The sequence below is a fragment of the Salmo trutta genome, chromosome 12 (genome assembly GCF_901001165.1).
Source record: "Salmo trutta chromosome 12, fSalTru1.1, whole genome shotgun sequence".
Lineage (NCBI taxonomy): Eukaryota > Metazoa > Chordata > Actinopteri > Salmoniformes > Salmonidae > Salmo > Salmo trutta.
This window is the reverse complement of record NC_042968.1, coordinates 54,282,857-54,302,467: the sequence shown is the minus strand read 5'-3', so window position 1 is coordinate 54,302,467 and position 19,611 is coordinate 54,282,857. Positions and strand designations below refer to the sequence as shown.

The 19,611-nt window shown below is 40.8% G+C and overlaps 1 protein-coding gene across 3 annotated transcripts in view; it reads left to right on the top strand.

The window, feature by feature from the left end:
* The first annotated feature begins 9,659 nt into the window (after nucleotides 1-9,659).
* Nucleotides 9,660-19,611, top strand: part of LOC115203796 (endothelin-converting enzyme 2) — a 65,226-nt gene continuing 55,274 nt past the window's right edge. For 2 of the 3 annotated variants that reach the window (XM_029768800.1, XM_029768798.1), the window contains exon 1: nucleotides 9,660-9,898. The gene's annotated coding sequence lies outside the window, so the exon portion shown is untranslated. The remainder of the gene's footprint in view (nucleotides 9,899-19,611) is intronic. The other variant, XM_029768799.1, reaches the window with a different exon arrangement.

Here is a 19,611-nt window from a genome sequence, read left to right as displayed (position 1 = left end):
TTTTTGGTAGTTCAACAGTCTAAGAAAGTAGATACTGTATATACACTACTGGTCAAACGTTTTAGAACACTTACTCATTCAAGGGTTTTTCTTTATTTGTACTATTTTCTATATTGTAGAATAATAGTGAAGACATCAAAACTATAAAATAACACACATGGAATGATGTAGTAACCAAAAAAGTGTTAAACAAATCAAAATATATTTGATATTTGAGATTCTTCAAATAGCCACCCTTTGCCTTGATGACAGCTTTGCACACTCTTGGCATTCTTTCAACCAGCTTCACCTGGAATGCTTTTATAACAGTCTTGAAGGAGTTCCCACATATGCTGAGCACTTGTTGGCTGCTTCTCCTTCACTCTGCGGCCCGACTCATCCCAAACCATCTCAATTTGGTTGAGGTCAGGGGATTGTGGAGGCCAGGTCATCTGATGCAGCACTCCATCACTCTCCTTCTTGGTAAAATAGCCCTTACACAGCCTGGAGGTGTTTTGGTTGATCAGATTCTTCTTCAAGGGCAATTCCGCCATTATCTCCAGCAGAGTACCAGTCTCTACATATGTGAAAATGGCGTGTTTCTATGATTTGTGGTTAAAAAGATAAGAAGGGTTCAAAAAATCCTTCTCTGTGACAGGGTAGGATTAAAAGTAAGAAATCAGTGATTTTCAAAACCTGCAACAGGTTTCTAGCCAGAGGGAGGGTATTCTCTTGATCCACACTGCGAATCTCATGGTGTTTGAAAATCACTGTTTTTTAAATGTTTAAACTTTTGATGATCTCATCCGGTAGAATTTTTTTACTTTGTATATTTTTTCTACATAATGTAGAAATGCTCTGTTTTCACATATGTATACACTGGTATTGTGCTGGAGATAATGAAATGCGTCAGAAACATCTATTCTAGTTTCAAAATTGACTACAAAGTGCAAATAGATACATTTTGGTCATAAACTCAGTCTAGTCCAAAACAGAGTATTGAACCTTGATGCATCACAAGGAGTAAATCAAGGTTGGGTTTTATATTACAGTTATGTCAACAGATCATGCCCCCTTTTGCCAAGCGCCATCTGCAAATGGCCTATCTGCCCACTTCGCATCCGTTCTTTGAATGGGGCTCTGTTGTTTCATCACCCCCAACGCTTTCAAAGGATCACGGGCCCTTTACGGATTGACCATGTCTCCACAGCCAAGTTCTATGCTTTGCATGTCTTGTCGAAGGACACTAGGTAGTATGCGGAATAATGTCAAAGTGAAACTATGTTCTTTTTTATTCGTTTTTTTTTACAAATTGACTTAATATTCCAAGCTGAAATGTCTTGAGTCAATAAGTATTCAACCCCTTTGTTATGGCAAGCCTAATACGTTTATAAGAATTACCTCATCTCTGTGCCACACACATAGAATTATGTGTAAGGTCCCTCAGTCGAGCAGTAAATTTCAGACACAGATTCAAACACAAAGACCAGGTAGGTTTTTCCAATGCTTCGCAAAGAAGGACACCCATTGGTAGATGGGTAAAAAAAAAACAACTGACACTTAATATCCCTTTGAGCATGGTAAGTTATGAATTACACTTTGGATGTCGTAATAATACATCCAGTCACTACAAAGACTCCGACTTCCTTCCTAACTCAGTTGCCGGAGAGAAAAGAAACCACTCAGGGATTTCACCATGAGGCCAATGGTAACTTTAAAACAGTTACAAAGTTGAATGGCTGAGATAGGAGAAAACTGAGGATGGATCAACAACATTGTAGTTACGTCACAATACTAACCTAATTGACAGAGTGAAAAGAAGGAAGCCTGTACAGAACATAAATATTCCAAAACATACTTCCTGTATGTAACAAGGCAAAAAATGTGGCAAAGCAATTCACTTTTGTTCTCTATACAAAGTGTTATGATTTGGCAAATCTAATACAACACATTACAGAGTACCAATACAACACATTACAGAGTACCAATACAACACATTACAGAGTACCAATACAAGACATTACAGAGTACCAATACAACACATTACAGAGTACCAATACAACACATTACAGAGTACCAATACAACACATTACAGAGTACCACTCTACATATTTTCAAACACAGTGGTGACGGCATCATCATGTATGCTTGAAAAAGGCTCTGTATGGTCAATCTGATGTCTACATTGGTCGTACAGCATTTACGGTGATATGGCCTCTGCAGAAGTCAGGGCATTCATAATTATTGCGCTTCGCGATGCAATCGCAGAGCTGTTGAGCAGAGCTGCTGTAAAGGAACTTGCAAAGGAAGTGAGTTTGTGTTTATACAGGACTTCCCGCCCTACCTACCGTCAACCAATCATGTCAATGCGGAGCTATACAGAGCCCTCCGCACTGTTACAAAATTCGGAGGTGCACTGCAATGCGGTACGGAGCTCAATTTGGCCTCTACATGCCTCCGGAGGCTCCTCAATTGCGTAACACCCCAATTGAGTTGGTTTGGGATGTGCTGGACCGCAGAGTGAAGGAAAAGCAACCAACATGTGCTCAGCATATGTGGGAACTCCTTCAAGACTGTTGGAAAAGCATCCCAGGTGAAGCTGGTTGAGAGAATGCCAAGAGTGTGCCAAGCTGTCATCAATGCAAAGGGTAGCTACTTTGAAGAATCTCAAATAGAAAATACATGATTCCATATGTGTTATTTCATAGTTTTGATGTCTTCACTATTATTCTACAATGTAGAAAATAGTGAAAGTATAAGAGAAAAACTCTTGAATGAGCAGGTGTGTCCAAAGTTTTGACTGGTACTGTATTTTGTTTATTTTTTTAAACTATTATTAAACTAGGAAAGTCAGTTAAGAACAAATTTTTATTTACAATGACGGCCTACCCCAAACCCGGACGACTCTGGGCCGATTATGCGCCGCACTATGGGACTCCCAATCACGGCCGGATGTGATACAGCCTGGATTTGAATCAGGGACTGAGATGCAGTGCCTTAGACTGCTGCACCACTCAGGAGCCCTATAAGATACAGGGTTATAGCGTTCGTACAAAACCCGATGCAATGCAAGAAGTGTAAAAAGTTTGGCCAAGTGTCACGCGTTTGCAGACGGAAGGAATATGTTATTGAAAAGTCTGTGAATGTAAAATGTTACACCTGTGGTGGGGATCATATTTCCCGAATTCCCTGAATGCCCTGTTAGGGTGAAATAAGTTGAGGTGTCAAGGATCAGGGCAGTACAGCAAATCTCCTATGTGGAGGCGGTGAAGAGGGCCTCCAAGACTTAATGGCAGAAGCACTGCAAGGACTACTGTCGCTAGGAAATGTCCCGCCATCACAGGATCCTTCTGAGTCTGTGTAGGGACCTGATTAAAGCAGAAAAGCAGGCTGCACAACACCTTCACCGAGGGCTACCTGCCCTCCATGACACCTACAGCACCCGATGTCACAGGCAGGCCAAAAAGATCATCAAGGACAACAACCACCCGAACCACTGCCTGTTCACCCCGCTACCATCCAGAAGGCAAGGTAAGTACAGGTGCAGCAAAGCTGGGACCGTGAGACTGAAAAACAGCGTCTATCTCAAGGCCATCAGACTGTTAAACAGCTATCACTAACACAGAGAGGCTGCTGCCTACATACAGACTCAAATCATTGGCCACTTTAATAAATGGATCACTAGTCACTTTAAATAATGTCACTTTAATAATGTTTACATATCTTACATTACTCATCTCATATGTACAGTTGAAGTCGGAAGTTTACATACACCTTAGCCAAATACATTTTTACTCAGTTTTTCCACAATTCCTGACATTTAATCCAAGTACAAATTCCCTGTTTTAGGTCAGTTGGGATCACCACTTTATTTTAAGAATGTGAAATGTCAGAATAATAGCAGAGAGAATGATTTATTTCAGCATTTATTTATTTCATCACATACCCAGTGGGTCAGAAGTTTACATACACTCAATTCGTTTTTGGTAGCATTGCCTTTAAATTGTTTAACTTGGGTCAAACATTTTGGGTAGCCTTCCACAAGCTTCCCACAATAAGTTGGGCAAATCTTGGCCCATTCCTCCTGACAGAGCTGGTGTAACTGAGTCAGGTTTGTAGGCCTCCTTGCTCGCACACACTTTTTCAGTTCTGCCCACAAATTTTCTATAGGATTAAGGTCAGGGCTCTGTGATGGCCACACCTTTACCTTGACTTTGTTGGCCTTAAGCCATTTTGCCACAACTTTGGAAGTATGCTTGGGGTCATTGTCCATTTGGAAAACCCATTTGCGACCAAGCTTTAACTTCCTGACGGATGCCTTGAGATGTTGCTTCAATATATTCAGATAATTTTCCTACCTCATGATGCCATCTATTTTGTGAAGTGCACCAGTCCCTCCTGCAGCAAAGCACCCCGACAACATGATGCTGCCACCCCCGTGCTTCAATGTTGGGATGGTGTTCTTCGGCTTGCAAGCCTCCCTCTTTTTCCTCCAAACATAACAATGGTCATTATGGCTAAACAGTTCTATTTTTGTTTCATCAGAACAGAGGATATTTCTCCAAAAAGTAAGATCTTTGTCCCCATGTGCAGTTACAAACCGTAGTCTGGATTTTTTATGGTTGTTTTGGAGCAGTGGCCTCTTCCTTGCTGAGCGGCCTTTCAGGTTATGTCGATATAGGACTCATTTTACTGTGGATATAGATACTTTTGTACCTGTTTCCTCCAGCACCTTCACAAGGTCCTTTGCTGTTGTTCTGGGATTGATTTGCACTTTTCGCACCAAAGTACATTCATCTCTAGGAGACAAAACGCGTCTCCTTCCTGAGCGGTATGACGGCTGCGTGGTCCCATGGTGTTTATACTTGCGTACTATTGTTTGTACAGATGAACGTGGTACCTTCAGGCATTTAGAAATTGCTCTCAAGGATGAACCAGACTTGTGAAGATCTACAATTTTTTCTGTGGTCTTGGCTGATTTATTTTTATTTTCCCATGATGTCAAGCAAAGAGGCACTGAGTTTGAAGGTAGGCCTTGAAATACATCCACAGGTGCACCTCCAATTGACTCAAATGATGTCAATTAGCCTATCAGAAGCTTCTAAAGCCATGACTTCATTTTCTGGAATTTTCCAAGCTGTTTAAAGGCACAGTCAACTTAGTGTATGTAAACTTCTGACCCACTGGAATTGTGATACAGTGAATTATAAGTGAAATAATCTGTCTGTAAACAATTGTTGGAAAAATGACTTGTGTCATGCACAAAGTAGATGTCCTAACCGACTTGCCAAAACTATAGTTTGCTAACAAGAAATTTGTGGAGTGGTTGAAAAACGCGTTTTAATGACTCCAACCTAAGTATATGTAAACTTCTGACTTCAACTGTATATACTGTATCTTATACCATCTATTGCATCTTGCCTATGCCGCTTGGTCATTTCTCATCCATACATTTATATGTACATATTCTTATTCCATTCCTTTAGATATGTGTGTATCAGGTAATTGTTGTGGAAAAGTTAGATTTCTTGTTAGATATTACTGCACTGTCGGAACTAGAAGCACATAACATTGCATTTGATTTGATTTAACCTAAAACACAAGGCCAAATCTACACTGGAGTTGCTTATCAAGAAGTCCGTGAATGTGGCCGAGTTACAGTTTTGACTTGAATCTACTTGAAAATCTATGGCAAGACCTGAAAATGGTTGTCAAGCAATGATCAACAACAAATTTGACAGAGCTTGAAGAATTTTGAAAAGAATAATGGGAAAATGTGGGGTATTATGTGTAGATGAGTGCTGAAAAAAAATAGATTTAATCCATTTTGAATTCAGGCTCTAGCACAACAAAATGTGGAACAAGTCAAGTGGTATGAATACTTTCTGAAGGCACTGTAACGTTATATCTCTTCATGTAGGTAGCTGTATTTTGATAAAACTAAGCAGGCTAGCTAACGTTAGGTAGTGTCAGTGACGCAGACTAGCTAGCATTTTAGCTAACGTTAGCGTAGCTAGATAACTAACTTGCTAGCTACCTCATTACAATTTTAGTTAGGTTGTAGCTCATACAAGTTGATTTTGTATTGTTTAAAGACTGCTGGTTAAGTAACGTTATCATTTGATAATGCTAGCAGCTATAGGCTTGCTAGCTAACATTAGCTTACAAGTCGAATTTGCAAGTTAGTTCGAAGCTCATACAAGTAGTCTGTATTGCCTAGGGCAAAACTAAATAATGGATGCAGCTATCGTGGTAGCTAACTCATGTCTAAGTCTGACTAATACAGTGAACTATTGGAAACACACAGTAACGCCGGCACCGGCCTGAATCTAATCCAATCTGGAGCTACAGTCAGGAAAGCATAGAATTAGGGTTTCCACTAGTTACCATAACCACAAAATCAAGATTGGCTCTATCATAAAAATTTATGAAAACAAAAATGTGCTTTTTGGTATTAACTTAAGGTTAATATTTGGTACACGGTTAGCAGTGTAGTTAAGGTTAGGGTTAGGTTTAAAATAACATTTTAAGAAAATAAATTGTAGAAATAGGTGGGCTTTATGGCTTTGTGGCTTTGGTAACTAGTGACGACCTAGAATTAGATTGATTCGTTTATTGCCCTAATGACACAGACGGCTTCATCAACAACGGTAATGTGTGTTACCCCGATGTGATTTTTTAAATATAAAATACTCGGTTTGATAAAACTAGTAGGTTAATTACCCAGCCAAGCAGATACAAGTAGTAGAGTAATTTTGGTTGTGAAGTGCATTATAAAAATGTTTTGTCCTTTCTTTATAACAAAATGCAATTTACCACTTGGTTGTCTATTGTGTCACATGTCCTCCCAGTCAACACCACCTCATAAGATTAGGAAGTACATTATTCATGAGGATTGCCTGCTGCAGCTGTTTGAGAGATGTCCAATTTGCAGCCAAACATACAACATAGAAAAGACCAGCAAGGGGACCCTCAGCATCATACAGACATGCCCTCGCTGTGAGCATTCCTATAAATGGAATAGGGAGGACCTTTGAATCTTTGGTGACATTTGACCTGTTCAAAAGTCAAAACAATTTCGAGTTTTGTCCCAATTCACCTTCATAACCTAGCCTGGTAGAACCAGTCTGATTTTCTTTAACGAGTCCAACGTGAAGGATATACTGCTTTCTCAGGAATGGGCCCAAATGCTTGTCATTTGCGTGAAGAAAAGATGTAGAAAAAGGGGGCGGAGATCGGGCAGCCTTCTGGGAATTCGTAGGCGAGATAGTAAACTCCCACTGCCATCCGTTCTATTGGCCAACGTGCAATCATTGGAAAATAAAATGTATGACCTACGATCAAGATTATACTACCAACAGGATATTAAAAACTGTAATATCTTATGTTTCACCAAGTCATGGCTGAAAGGCGACACAGATAATACAGAGCTGGCGGGATTTTCCATGCACCGGCAGGACAGAGAAGCCACCTCTGGTAAGACGAGGTGCGGGGATGTGTGTCTATTTGTCAATAACAGCTGGTGCGTGATGTCTAATTTTAAAGAAGTCTCGAGGTATTGCTCGCCTGAGTACCTTATGATAAGCGGTAGACCACACTTTCTACCAAGAGAGTTCTCATCTATATTATTCTTAGTCATCTATTTACCACCACAAACCCATGCTGGCACTAAGACTGCACTTAACCAGCTGTATAAGGCCATAAGCAAACAAGAAAATGCTCATCTAGAAGTTGCGCTCCTAGTGGCCGGGGACTTTAATGCAGGCAAACTTAAATCCATGTTACCTCATTTCTACCAGCATGTCACATGTGCAACCAGAGGGGAAAAAAACTCTAGACCACCTTTACTCCACACACAGAGATGTATACAAAGCTCTCTCCGCCATCCATTTGGCAAATCTGACCATAATTCTATCCTCCTGATTCCTGCTTAGATGCAAAAACTAAAGCAGCTAGTACCAGTGACTCGCTCAATACAGAAGTGGTCAGATGACGTGCGTGCTACGCTACAGGACTGTTTTGCTAGCACAGACTGGAATATATTCCGGGATTCATCAAATGGCATTGGCTTCATAAATAAGTGCATCGACAACGTCGTCCCCACAGTGACCGTACGTACATAGCCCAACCAGAAGCAATGGATTTCAGGCAACATCCGCATCGAGCTAAAGGCTAAAGCTGCTGCTTTCAAGGAGAGGGACACTAATCCGGACGCTTATAAGAAATCCCGCTATGCCCTCAGACGAACCATTAAACAAGCAAAGCGTCAATATAGGATTAAGATTGAATCCTACTACACCGGCTCTGACGCTCGTTGGATGTGGCAGGACTTGAAAACTATTATGGATTGCAGAGGGAAACCTAGCTTAGAGCTGCCCAGTGACGGGAATCTACCAGATGAGCTAAATGCCTTTTATGCAAGCAACACTGCAGCATGCATGAGAGCACCAGCTGTTCTGGACAACTGTGTGATAATGCTCTCGGTAGCCAATGTGAGCAAGACCTTTAAACAGGTCAACATTCACAAAGCCGGACTGATTACTAGGATGTGTACTCAAAGCATGCGCGGACCAACTGGCAAGTGTCATCACTGACATTTTCAACCTCTCCCTGATCGAGTCCAGACTGACAAAAGGGTTTGATATTGATGTCTCTAAATGGAGAGAGATGTGGCACTTGGCATAACATTTTTACTTGTATTGTCTTTTTTTATTATTGAATTGAATGGTATCAGTAAATATGAGGAAGGAGAAACCCAGTGTATTCTGCACCTGGATCAGGGAACTCCTGTTGTATACTAGACACCACAGAGGAAGGCACAGCCACAGGAAGTAGGGTTGCTGAGGGTGCTGGAGCACCCCCTGAAAAGTCTGAATAATAAAATAAATGTAATTAAAAATGAAACATTTGGGAGAAAACCTTTTTTTCCTCACAAAAGTAATGCACTGGGCCTTTACTAGTCCTGTATTAGCGGACCTGTATAGCCGTCCACTACCCCTCTTTTACTTATGTAAATTAGATATTTCTGTATTTAATTTTCAATCAATTTGCAAAAAGGATAAAAAAATATGTTTTAACTTTGTCATTATGGCATATTGTGTGTAGATGGGTGAGGGGGGAAAATACATTTAATCCATTTTGAATTCAGGCTGTAACACAACAAAATGTGGAATAAGTCAAGCTGGATGGCTAGCTAGCTAGTTAGGTATGCTGTTAGACTGGATCTAGTTTATGGTCATTATACATACAGGCTTTGTCTCTTAGTGGCTATGTCTAGATATTTTTGACAAATGTAATTCAAATTCAACGGACATCTCCATTTGTGTGAATGTGTCTGAAGACTGGGGTACATTCCTTAGTGAAGACCATAGTCAACCGTAGCTAAATGTTTTGCAAGGTAAACCAGATTATTCTCTCCCTGTTTCAATCCATTTGCACTGTGGCATTGGAGAGAAAATGTTGCCATATTCAAGCTAATTTCCTGTAATTCTGCACATTTTCTCATGGGGCAGAGAGATTTTTTTGTTGTTGCAGCTTTCAAGCTAATTTCCTGTAATTCTACACATTTTCCCAGGAGGCAGAGAAAAAACGTTGCACTTATGTAAATCATTGAGTTGATTAAATTTTTTAAATTGGTGCAGTACTGTGGATACCAATATCACTGTGAGCCTCCCAGTCCCATGTTGCCCAGGGCTAAGAACATACATTGTAGATAAATAAGATGACAATGTATTGTATTACACTCTAAATTTATTCCATGGATCCCTTGGACAAAATCATTTTAAGATCTGTTCGCAGATCCCCTGCAGTACCTCTGACCCCACTTTGAGAACCCCTGAATAGCCTATAGAGAGGTGTGGCGGGTGAACGCGGTAGCAACACAGCACGCCCGACATCGACGGAGCTCTCAAACAAACAGGTATTACATTGAATGTGAATACCGCAAAAATAAGGCAATCTTTTATAAACTGAAATAGTAATTGAGTCCGTATTGCCGCTAATAGCACAAACGAATGGTGTACACCTGAATTTAATGCAACAGCAGTAATGGAGTTTGTAGAAATTGACATGTTTGTACTTGGCGCATGTGGGGAATTGAGAACGGTAGTTTGAAGTGTTAATTTGAAGATTAGATGAGAGCTTGCAATCGCATCGTCACATACACCCCAGTGTCTCATCAGTAGACTACTGAGTTTAGAGAGGACATTATTCTATGTTTTCAGAAAAATATTCTATATGTCTGCGGAAAAGCACTCTGTAGTAGTCTGATTAATCAGGCTGTACACAATTCATTGATGTAGGCGACAACCTGAAACTTATGCCTGCAGAAAATGGTGTAAGTGTTCCTTACAAGTAAGACTTTTAAATAAAAGTTACATCTAAGTTTACCGGTTGTCCTTTAGCTGCTTAGTTTTATATTGATTCGCTCTGAAAATTACTTTTTGTACCTGAATGACAAAACATTCAAGAGATGAAGGTGCTCAAAGTTTACCCATTTTGCATGAGACATCCATGTCAAATCAAATATTATTTGTCACATGGCCAAATACAACAGGTGTAGACTTTAAGTGAAAGGCTTACTTACAAGCCCTTAACCAACAATGCTTTAAGACGTTTTGAGAAAAAATTATTTAAGTTAAGTTAGAAAATAAAAGTAACAAATAATTAAACAACAGCAGTAAAATAACAATAGCAGGTTATATACTTGTACAGTGTCAATTAGCGGGTTAGTCGAGGTAATATGTAAATGATTTTGTATTTTTTGTTTAACCTTTATTTAATTAGGCAAGTCAGTTCTGTGTGAAGGAAATCACATTTCTTGGATAGGCTATCCTCGTAGGGTGTGCAGCCTGATCATGCCAAGGTCAAAGCAGTGAGTTAGATGGCTAATCCCACACATAGGAAAGACATTCAGCGTGTTTTGCGTATGGTCAATTATTTAGGGAAGTTTGTACCAAAGCTGTCAGCTAAAACAGTGAACTTAAGGACAGTTATTCAGGACAAGTCAGAGTTCTTGTGGAACAGAGAACATGAAAGAGAGTGGGACAATGTAAAGAACATTTTGTCTGAAGAGCCAGTGCTAACTTTTTTTGGAACCCGACAGGCCTACTAAGGTGTCCACGGACGCCTCCAAAGTTGGCATTGGAGCAGTGCTGCTTCAGGAGCATCAAGGGATGTGGAAGCCTGTGGCTTATGCGGCCCGTTCTTTGACTGATGCTGGGAAGCGTTATACTCAAATAGAAAAGGAGTGCCCAGGGTTGGTCGTTGGTTGTAAAGTTTCACTGTTACATTTATGGCTTACCAAAGGTGATTCTAGAAACAGCCCATAAACCCCTTATTCCAATCTCTCTCTAAAAATCTGAATGACATGCCTTCTTGTCTTCAAAGGATGATGATGAGGTTGCAGCGCTATGATTTGTTCTAACCTATGTGCCTGGGTCAACTTTAGTGGTAGTAGATGCCCTCTCAAGGTGCCCTCCCAAATCATCCTCAATCAGGAGTCTTATGGCGGAGGAGGTTGCCTTACATGTGGATATGGTCATGGAGTCACTTCCTGTTTCTGAGCAGCAACTAAGGAGAATAGCTGAAGAGACCACAATAGATTCCAATCTTTGCAAGGTGATTCATAATCTGGAAAATGGCTGGCAAAAAGGCTCTTGTAAGCAGTACTTCCCACTAAGCGCAGAGCTGTCAGTGGTCAATGGTGTGCTGTTGAAGAATAACAGAATGGTAATACCTACTTCAATGCGTACACGAAGGACATCTGGGAGCTGAGAAATGTAAGCGATGGGCCAGAGAGTCCCTTTATTAGCCAAATATAAATTCTGACATTGAGCAAATGGTGGGAAATTGTGACACATGTCTCAAATTTCAGTATAGACAGCCCAAGGAGCCCATGGTTATGGGAGAGGTACCCACTTCAGCCTGGGAGAAGGTTGGAGTCGATAGTTTCTGATAATGCGCCTTAGTTTGCTTGCAGTGAGTTTAAGATGTTTGCAGCGCATTATGAGTTCAGACCTATAACCTCTAGTCCGCTATATCCTAAAAGTAACCGAAGGCTGAAAAAAGTGTGCAAATCGGAAGAGACTCTTAAAAAAATACAAATAAAAGCAGCACACAGTGGGACTGATCTATACTTAGCTTTATTGTCTTACAGAGCAGCTCCCTTGGAATGAGGCCGGTCACCTGCAGAAATGTTAATGAGTTGCAAGTTGCGTTCCAGGTTTCCTAGTTTCTACCTGAATGACTGCCCATTAGCTGTAAAGAATAGGGCCCTACAGCTGAAGGCAAGACAAAAATTATACTATGACAAAACCGCTAGAGTGTTGTTACCGTTGGCAGCTCAGGATGTGGTTAGAATTCGGGGTCTGGATTCATGGGATAGAAAGGCTGCTGCATTGGAGGAGGTTGCACCTCAGTCAGGACAGAAGATGGGGCTGTGTATTGGCGCAATAGACAAAACCTTTTGAGAACACAGGAGACGTTTGAGGACACTCAGGACCCCGGCATACTGACACTGGACACACAGAAAGGAGAACAAGTGGGGATGTGACAGAAGGTACTGGGAGTGGGACAGAAGCTTCGGACACAGTGCCTCAGACCCTGCGCAGGTCTGAGAGGGCCAGCAGGCCTCCAGAAAGTATATTCAGTGGTGATGTTTGATGGACCAAACACTGACTCATTGAGTTGTTGGGGTTTGTTTCGATATGTTCATGATTGACTATTTGAAAACGGAGATGATTTGATATTTGTGAATTGACATTGCTTGTTGATGAAATGTGTGATTGATATATATATATATATATATTTAAAAAAGGAAGATGTATTGATGGGGTTCTGAGTGATGGTTTATGACACACTTTTCCGACACCTGTGGTATATGTGTGGCAATGGCGGAATAACATTAAAACTATGATCGATGGTGCGGGTTGTCCTTGCTAACAAAGTAATACAGTGCCACAGGGTCCTTAACTTAGTGATTAGCTTTGAGGGCACTATGGTGTTGAGCTGTAGTCAATGAACAGCATTCAAACAAAGAAGTAATTTAGCTTGTCTGGTAGGCTCGTGTCACAGGGCAGCTCGCGGCTGTGCATCTCGCGGCTGTGTGTTAGGAGAGTATATAGACATTAATAATCACACAGCCATTTTCCAAGCAAGGACATGTGTCAATAAAACTCAAAACACAGCTAAATGAAGCTCTAACCTTTGACGATCTTCATCAGATGACACTCCTAGGACATTATGTTACACAATACATGCATGTTTTGTTCGATAAAGTTCATATTTATATCCAAAAACAGCATTTTACATTGGCGCGTGATGTTCAGAAAATGTATTCCCACCAAAACTTCCAGTGAATGTGCACAACAATTTACAAAAATACTCATAAACGTTGACAAATTATATAACAATTATTTAAAGCATTATAGATAGACTACTCCTGGATGCAACCGCTGTGTCAGATTTTAAAATAGCTTTACGGAGAAAGCACATTTTTCAATATTCTGAGTACATAGCTCAGCCATCACAGCGAGCTATACAGATACCCGCCAAGTTCAGGGCAACCTAAACTCAGAATCAGTATTAGAAATATTGTCTTACCTTTGCTGATCTTCGTCAGAATGCACTCCCAGGACTGCTACTTCCACAAGAAATGTTGTTTTTGTTCTAAATTCTCCATATTTATGTCCAAATACCTCCTGCGCACAAACAAATGTCCAAATACCTCCTGCGCACAAACAAATGTCCAAATACCTCCTGCGCACAAACAAAACGCCTTCCTGCGTTTTGTTTGTGCGTTCAGGTCACTATCCAAAGGCATAACGCGTGAGTGCGGTACCAGAGACAAAAAGTCAAAATGTTCCATTACCGTACTTAGAAGCATGTCAAACGCTGTTTAAAATCACTCTTTATGGTATTTTTAACGTAAAATTGCGATAATATTCCAACCGGACAATAGTATATTCATTCAAGAAGAAAAACAAGGAACGGCGTGCTCGCGTGACCGCGCATATCCAATCCCTTTGTTGCCAGGCAGTCCACTCAGTAACTGAGCTCCTATTATCTGCCCAGTGACAGGAGAAGGCTCAAACCACTTTCTGAAGGCTGTTGACAGCCAATGGAAGCCTTAGGAAGTGCAACGTCACCCCACAGACACTGTAGTTTCGATAGAGAATCAAAAGAAGAACTACAATTCTCAGACTTTCCAATTCCTGCTTGGATTTTTCGCAGGTTTTTGCCTGCCATATGAGTTCTGTTATACTCACAGACACCATTCAAACAGTTTTAGAAACTTCAGAGTGTTTTCTATCCATATCTACTAATAATGTGCATATTCTAGTTTCTGGGCCAGAGTAGTATCCTGTTTAAATTGGGTACGTTTTTCATCCGGCCGTGAAAATACTGCCCCCTCCACCCCAACAGGTTAAAGATGAGCCAATCAGAGTATCAAAGCAAATCGCAAATTTTCAAACTGCTGCTTTACTCGCATGTGTTGTGGGTCTGGCCCAACCCACCGATTTATGGACCTATCAGATGGCCCCGAATGTGTTCTCATATGGTGAATGGTCGGGGCAGATTCGATTATGCTGAGCACCAGGGGCGCAATGATGGGAATGGGCAAAAGTGATGAGGGAGGAGTGCCCTTTTCAAATCATATAGTAAACTGCGCTGCTTGGTGATGTTGTCAACAAGGCAGCATGGTGCTTCATCAAGAAAATGTGTTTGCATTTTCAAACTAGAAGGCAGATTAAGTGTTTTTGTCAAAAGCAATCACTTTTGCATGCAAACACAGAATCCTATTTATTACTCCTCATGCTTAATTACCTTTTTGCTTTGAGCCGACTTCACCGTGGGCTTTGAACCTGGGAGGCAGCCCAGGTTTAATCTAATCCCTTCATTGTGGAGAAGAACCCAACGTCCGTGTCCGTAGCGCTTGGCCGGAGCAAGGAGTCTAGGTAGGCAGGCAAATATGTTGTAGCTTAGACCCTATTTCACATAAACTGAGGTTTTTGTGTTGTGCCTGCCATCGGTTGAGACAAGATGCCCTTTGAATGCAGGGTGGGTGTCATTTCAATCATATAAATATAATTCATAGAATGGACCAATCCTTTCAGACAACTGCAATTGAGCTGTTACACCATTGAAGCTTAAATTGAATTGACTTCTAACTTCTAATTACTACCACAAAGATGTCCACCCGCAGTCGAATGTCAACTTAAATGGTCATGTATATTCTATTATCTGTAGTTCTATGATTTCAATTGTTCTCCTATGGAGGATTGACAGTATAATTTTAAACAGATATTCCCATTTCACATCAACAAATTAACATTCTCCAACCATGTTTGTAGTATCATTTTGAAAGTAGAAATAAAAATTGTATTCCCATTTTAGTACATTTATCAGCAAAAAAATTACACCTACTCTGTATTCAAGAGCATGTTGTCTCAACCGATGGCGGCACAACAGAAAAACCTCAGATTATGTGAAATGGGGTCTAAGCTACAATACATGCGAATTTGAATAAAATAAGTTTGTTTTTAGATAATGTTAAAAAATGACCAAAAATAAAAACATTTCCCCATAAATTATTAAATAGTTTGCCAACCCTGTTTGTAAGCTTTTAAATTATATCAATCTCAACCGTTTATCTTTTCCACTAATGAAGACATGGTTGTCTCATGGTATGTAAAATGATTAAACTTTGATCACCTTTATCGCTTTAATGATTTGGCAATCAGGTCCAAAAAGTCACTTTCTGAGCACTTCTAAAATGGGCAAATGTGTAAAGAAGGTTTTGTAAAAATCAAATGGGGTGCTGTCAAAAAATGATTGAATTCAAATGGATTAACCCTATGTAATAAAAGTTAAATAAATATTAGGTTGCACTCTTCTTACCAACGGCAAAGGCATCTGTTTTATCATTAGGCCTACGTTTTAATGTTATTAGCCTTCCATTATTTTAATTCCTGTGCATCAAACACCAACAATTCCCACAAAGTAACAATATTTGCTTGGAATACAGTTGATCAACCACTAGAAGTTGTGCGGATGCATGGTCTGAGATTTGCGAGGAGATGCGCAACACTTTCCCGTCAAGTTCTAAATTGACAATTAGCAACCTTTTGTGGGAAAACGGATGCACGCAAGGTTTAGTCTTTCTTGTGTACACGCACCTTTTGATAAATGAAGCCCCTGGCGAGGCACAGTATATTAATCCCCACCAGACACTGGGGTTCAATCCCTGCTTATTATTTTAATAGGCCTACCTATTCTTCTATTTTTTTACTGTTTACGTTTTTAAAGTAGACTAAATGTATGCGTCGTAGTAATCTCTCGTGACAGACTGAATGCCAAATCGAGAGCTGGCTAGTGCTATTGGGTTCTTGGTTCTGAAATTAACTTTACAGTGACATTTCATTCATTAGGAAGTTGCTTGGAAAGAGGAATGGAGATGACTAAATAAATAAATAAATATATATATATACATACATACATACATACATACATACATACATACATACATATATATATACACACACACACACACAGTACCAGTCAAAAGTTTGGACACAGCTACTCATTCAAGGGTTTTTCTTTATGTTTACTATTTTCTACATTGTAGAATAATAGTGAAGATATCAGGACTATGTAATAACACATATGGAATCATGTAGTAACCAAAAAAGTGTTAAACAAATTAAAATATATATTTGCAATTCTTCAAAGTAGCCACCCTTTGCCTTGATGACAGCTTTGCGCACTCTTGGCATTCTCTCAACCAGCTTCATGTGGAATGCTTTTATAACAGTCTTGAAGGAGTTCATATGCTGAGCACTTGTTGGCTGCTTTTCCTTCACTCTGCGGTCCAACTCATCCCCAAACTATCTCAACTGGGTTGAGGTTGGGTGATTGTGGAGGCCAGGTCATCTGATGCAGCACTCCATCACTCTCCTTATTGGTCAAATAGCCCTTATACAGCCTGGAGGTGTGTTGGGTCATTGTCCTGTTGAGAAACAAATGATAGTCCCACTAAGCGCATACCAGATGGGATGGCATATTGCTGCAGAATGCTGTGGAAGACATGCTTGTTAAGTGTGCCTTAAATTCTAAATAAATCACTGACAATGTCACCAGCAAAGCACCCCCACACCATCACAACTCCACCTCCATGCTTCATGGTGTGAACCACACATGCGGAGATCACCTACTCTGCGTTGCAAAGACACGGTTGGAACCAAAAATCTTTAATTTGGAGATTTCCACCGGGCTAATGTCCATTGCTCGTGTTTCTTGGCCTACGCAAGTCTCTTCTTCTTATCGTTGTCCTTTAGTAGTTGTTTCTTTGCAGCAATTCGACCATGAAGGCCTGATTCCCACGCAGTCTCCTCTGAACAGTTGATGTGTCTGTTACTTGAACTCTGAAGCATTTATTTGGGCTGCAATTTGAGGCTGGCAACTCTAATGAACTTATCCTCTGCTGCAGAGGTAACTCTGGGTCGTCCTTTCCTGTGGTAGTCCTCATGAGAGCCCGTTTCATCAGCGCTTGATGGTTTTTGCGTCTGCATTTGAAGAAACTTTCAAAGTCCTTGAGATGTTCCAGATTGAGTGACCTTAATGTCTTAAAGTAATGATGGACTGTCATTTATTTTTGCTTATTTCAGCTGTTCATGCCATAATATGGACTTAGCCCTATTTGGTAAAATACCATCTTCTGTATACCCCCCTACTTTGTCACAACACAACTGATTCGCTCAAAGGTGTTAAGAAGGAAAGAAATTCCACAAATATACTTTTAACAAGGCACACCTGTTAATTGAACTGCATTCCAGGTGAAGGTGGTTCAGAGAATGCCAAGTGTGTAAAGCTGTCATCAAGGCAAATGGTGGCTACTTTGAAGAATATCAAATAAATCAAAATATAACTTTTTTGTTTACTACATGATTCCATATGTGTTATTTCATAGTTTTGATGTCTTTCCTATTATTCTACAATGTAGAAAATAGTAAAAATAAAGAAAAATGAGTGTAATGAGTAGGTGTGTCCAAACTTTTGACTGGTGCTGTGTGTGTGCATATAAACTCAGCAAAAAAAAGAAACTGACCTTTTTCAGGACCCTGTCTTTCAAAGATAATTAACTTCCAAATAATTTCACAGATCTTCATTGGAAAGGGTTTAAAACGGTTTCCCATGCTTGTTCAAGGAACCATAAACAATTAATGAACATGCACCTGTGGAATGGTCGTTAAGACACTAACAGCTTACAGACGGTAGGCAATTAAGGTCACAGTTATGAAAACTTAGGACACTAAAGAGGCCTTTTTACTGACTCTGAAAGATGCCCAGGGTCCCTGATCATCTGCGTGAATGTGCCTTAGGCATTCTGCAAAGAGACATGAGGACTGCAGATGTGGTCAGGGCAATAAATTGCACTGTCCATACTGTGAGAAGCCTAAGGCAGCGCTACAGGGAGACAGGACGGACAGCTGATCGTCCTTGCAGTGGCAGACCACATGTAACAACACCTGCACAGGATCGGTACATCCTAATATCACACCTGTGGGACAGGTACAGGATGGCAACAACAACTGCCCGAGTTACACCAGGAACGCACAATCCCTCCATCAGTGCTCAGACTGTCCGCAATAGGATGAGAGAGGCTGGACTGAGGGCTTGTAGGCCTGTTGTAAGGCAGGTCCTCACCAGGCATCACCGGCAACAATGTCGCCTATGGGCACAAACCCACCGTCGCTGGACCAGACAGGACTGGCAAAAAGTGCTCTTCACTGACGAGTCGCGGTTTTGTCTCACCAGGGGTGATGTTCGTATTCGCGTTTATCGTCGAAGGAATGAGCATTACACCAAGGCCTGTACTCTGGAGCGGCATCGATTTTTGCAGGTAGAGGGTCCGTCATGGTCTGGGGCGGTGTGTCACAGAATCATCAGACTGAGCTTGTTGTCATTGCAGTCAATCTCAACGCTGTGCGTTACAGGGAAGACATCCTCCCTCATGCGGTACCCTTCCTGCAGGCTCATCCTGACATGACCCTCCAGCATGACAATGCCACCAGCCATTCTGCTCGTTCTGTGTGTGATTTCCTGCAAGACAGGAATGTCAGTGTTCTGCCATGTCCAGCGAAGAGTCCGGATCTCAATCCCATTGAGCACATCTGGGACCTGTTGGATCGGAGGGTGAGGGCTAGGGCCATTCCTCCCCAGAAATGTCTGGGAACTTGCTGGTGCCTTGGTGGAAGAGTGCGGTAACATCACACAGCAAGAACTGGCAAATCTGGTGCAGTCCATGAGAAGGAGATGCACTGCAGTACTTAATGCAGCTGGTGACCACACCAGATACTGACTGTTACTTTTGATTTTGACCCCCCCCCCTTTGTTCAGGGACAAATTATTCCATTAATAATAAATGCAGTTGACAGTGAGAGGACGTTTCTTGATTTGCTGAGTTTATATCTAAAATCAAATACTTTGACTTTTACTTAAGTAGTATTTTACTGGGTGACTTTCGCTTTTACTTTAGTCATTTTCTGTTAAGGTATCTTTACTTTTTCCACCACTGGACCTTACAAATAATTGTATGTGTGGGGTACAGAGATGAGGTAGTCATAAAAAAAA